This window comes from Pongo pygmaeus, chromosome 22 (genome assembly GCF_028885625.2).
Source record: "Pongo pygmaeus isolate AG05252 chromosome 22, NHGRI_mPonPyg2-v2.0_pri, whole genome shotgun sequence".
NCBI lineage: Eukaryota > Metazoa > Chordata > Mammalia > Primates > Hominidae > Pongo > Pongo pygmaeus.
The window spans coordinates 55,921,112-55,924,785 of NC_072395.2; positions in this window are offsets into that span (position 1 = coordinate 55,921,112).

Below are 3,674 nucleotides of genomic sequence, written 5' to 3' on the forward strand. Positions count from 1 at the left end.
TACTAAAAATACAAAATTAGCCGGGTGTGGTGGCGCATGCCTGTAATCCCAGCTACTGGGGAGGCTGAGGCAGGAGAATCCCTTGGACCCAGGAGGCCGAGGTTGCAGTGAGCAAAGATGGCACCATTGCACTCCAGCCCAGGCAACAGAGAGAGACTCCGTCTTAAAAAAAAAAAAAAAAAAAAGAATACAACGTTGTGCCTCGTTTCCTATGACCTGGAAGCCCCCACTTTGAGTTCTGCCTTTCTAGACCAAACCAATGTACATCTTACAGATATTGATTGACGTTTCACATCTGTCTTTTTCTTTTTTGTTTCTTTTCTATTGTTTCTAACCCTCAGTATTCATATCATGTCTCTCTAAAATGTAAACACCAAGCTATGCCCTGATCACGTGGGGCACATATCCTCAGGACCTCGTGAGGCTGTGTCTCAGGCACGTCCTTAAGTCTTGGCAAAATATCCAGCCTGGCCAACATGGTGAAACCCTGTCTCTACTACAAATACAAAAATTAGCCGGGCGTGGTGGTGCACGCCTGTAATCCTACCTAATCAGGAGGCTGAGGCAGGAGAATCGCTTGAGCTCGGGAGAAGGAGGTTGCAGTGAGCTGAGACAGTGCCTCTGCACTCCAGCCTGGGCGACAGAGAGAGATCTGTCTTAAAAAAAACAGAAAAGAAAACCTTGGCAAAATAAACTTTCTAAATTAGTTGAGACCTGCCTCAGATACTTTTGGGTTCTTGTAACTAAGCATTCATCAGGCTGCACTTTAGCCCGCTTCCTAGTAACTGAAAGTCCCGTAGCCGTAGATACTGACCATTTGCACCCCTATTGTTCCCACAGATAGGATCTCTGACGTTAGAATCATAAGGCTTTCGTTTAAGACTTGCTTAAGATGTAGGCCGTGTGTGGTGGCTCATGCCTGTACTCCCAGCACTTTGGGAGAATGAAGCGGGTGGGTCACTTGAGGCCAGGAGTTTGAGACCAGCCTGGCCAATATGGTGAAACCCTGTCTCTCCTAAAAATGCAAGGCCGGGCGTGGTTGCTCACGCCTGTGATCCCAGCACTTTGAGAGGCCGAGGTGGGCAGATCACCTGAGGTCAGGAGTTTGAGACCAGCCTGACCAACATGGAGAAACCCCGTCTCTACTGAAAATAGAAAATGAGCTGGGTGTGGTGGCACGTGCGTGTAATCCTAGCTACTCAGGAGGCTGAGGCAGGAGAATCGATTGAACCTGGGAGGAGGAGGTTGTAGTGAGCCAAGATTGCACCATTGCACTCCAGCCTGGGCAACAAGAGCAAAACTCTGTCTCAAAAAAAAAAGGGGGGGGTTGAGGCTGGGCGCGGTGGCTCACGCCTGTAATCCCAGCACTTTGGGGGGCCAAGGCGGGCGGATCACGAGGTCAGGAGATCGAGACCATCCTGGCTAACACGGTGAAACCCCATCTCTACTAAAATACAAAAAAAAATTAGCCAGGTGTGGTGGCGGGCGCCTGTAGTCCCAGCTACTCGGGAGGCTGAGGCAGGAGAATGGCATGAACCCGGGAGGCGGAGCTTGGAGTGAGCCACTGCACTTCAGCCTGGGAGACAGAGCAACACTCCGTCTCAAAAAAAAAAAAGAATTGCTTAAGATGTTTTCCAGATTCTGAATTCCGGCAGAATGGCTGACACTAGACAGTTTAAAGCCCCTTTGCAGAGTAACCAAGTCAACATGAGAATCCAGGTGTCTGTCTCCAACCTGCGTTTTTCGACCAATCATTGATGCCCACACCTTGGTCCACTTCAAACCTCTTAATATCCCCAGCCCCAGACTCCTGAGGGAAGCAGCTTTGAGGTGTCCTCTCCTCTCCGCATTCCGCAGCATTAGGACGACGCCTCTCTCTCTCTGCTGGAACCCTCCATCAGTGTTTGGACTTGTGCATCAGGCAACTGACCTGTTAAGGTCACACCAGCAAAAGCTGAGCTAATGGTGTTATTTCCATCAAGCTGTTAAGCCTCTAACGATCTTTATCAGGCAAGACTTTGTGGTCCTGTCATACCGAAAGTAGTGCAAGGGTACACCCCTCTGTAGCCGACCAGAATATGCCACTCCAAATGCGCCTCTTGGCATAGGATTATTATTATTATTATTTTTATGAGATGGAGTCTTACTCTGTATGCCCAGGCTGGAGTGCAGTGGCGTGATCTCGGCTCACCGCAATCTCCACCTCCTGGGTTCAAGCGATTCTCCTGTCTCAGCCTCCCGAGTAGCTGGGATTACAGGCATGCACCACCACGCCCAGCTATTTTATATTTTTAGTAGAGACAGGGTTTCTGCATGTTGATCAGGCTGGTCTCGAACTCCTGATCTCAGGTGATCCACCTGCCTCGGCCTCCCAAAGTGCTGGGATTACAGGCGTGAGCCACCATGCCTGGCCTGGCATAGGATTATTTTGAGCTGATTATTTTGACAGCCAGCAGACACAGGAGTCCTGGATACAGTGTATAAATTACCCTTTTGTAAGGGAAATCTACATTTATAAAGGAATCTCCATTGGTCCCAGCATCTTCCTCTTCGTATCAGGAGGAGGAGGATTCTAAATCACAAGAGACATCATCTGCATAACAAACCCTGCCCTTGTTGACTCCACTGTTCTCCTGAGGGTCACTTTCCCATACCCTGCCTCCTCCTTATCTTCTTCTTTTGTTTTAGCAGAAGATGGTATTTAAGCCCAAATTCTTTTTTTTTTCTTTTGAGACATTGTCTTGTCTCTGTCACCAGGCTGGAGTGCAGTGGTGTGATCTTGGCTCATCGCAACCACCACCTCCCAGGTTCAAGCGATTCTCCTGCCTCAGCCTCTCGAGTAGCTGGGATTACAGGCATGTGCCACCACACCCGGTTAATTTTTGTATTTTTAGTAGAAACGGGGTTTCACCATGTTGGCCAGGCTGGTCTCGAACTCCTGACCTCAGGTGATCCGTCCACCTCGGCCTCCTGAAGTGCTGGGATTATAGGCATGAGCCACCGCGCCCAGCCTCAAAATTCTTTTTTTGAGACAGGGTCTCACTTTGTCGCCCAGGCTGGAGTGCAGTGACCCGAACACAGCTCACTGCAGCCTCCCAGGCTCAAGCAGTCCTCCTACCTCAGCCTCCCTAGTAGCTGAGACTACAGGTGTGCACCACCACGCCCCACTAACTTTCTTTTTGTATTTTTTATAGAGACGGAGTTTTGCCATGTTGCCCAGGCTGGTCTGGAACTCCTCAACTCAAGCGATCCACTTGCCTCAGCCTCCCAAAGTATAACCACCCAATGAGTTCACCTTGCCTGCTATCTAGACAGCTGATTTATCAACACGGGGGAACTGAAATAGAGAAAGAGTAATTTACCAGGGCCAGCTATGCGGGAGACCAGAGTTTTATTATTACTCAGATTACTCAAAATTACCCAAGAATTTCGGGATCAGAGATTTTTTTGTTTGTTTGTTTGGGACAGAGTTTCACTCTGTCACCCAGGCTGGAGTGCAATGGTTCGATCTCGGCAACCTCTGCCTCCTGGGTTCAAGCAATTCTCCCGCCTCAGCCTCCTAAGTAGCTGGGATTACAGGCACACCACTACCATGCCTGGCTAATTTTTGTATTTTTGTAGAGACGGAGTTTCGCCATGTTGGCCAGGCTGGTCTTGAATTCCTGATTTCAGGT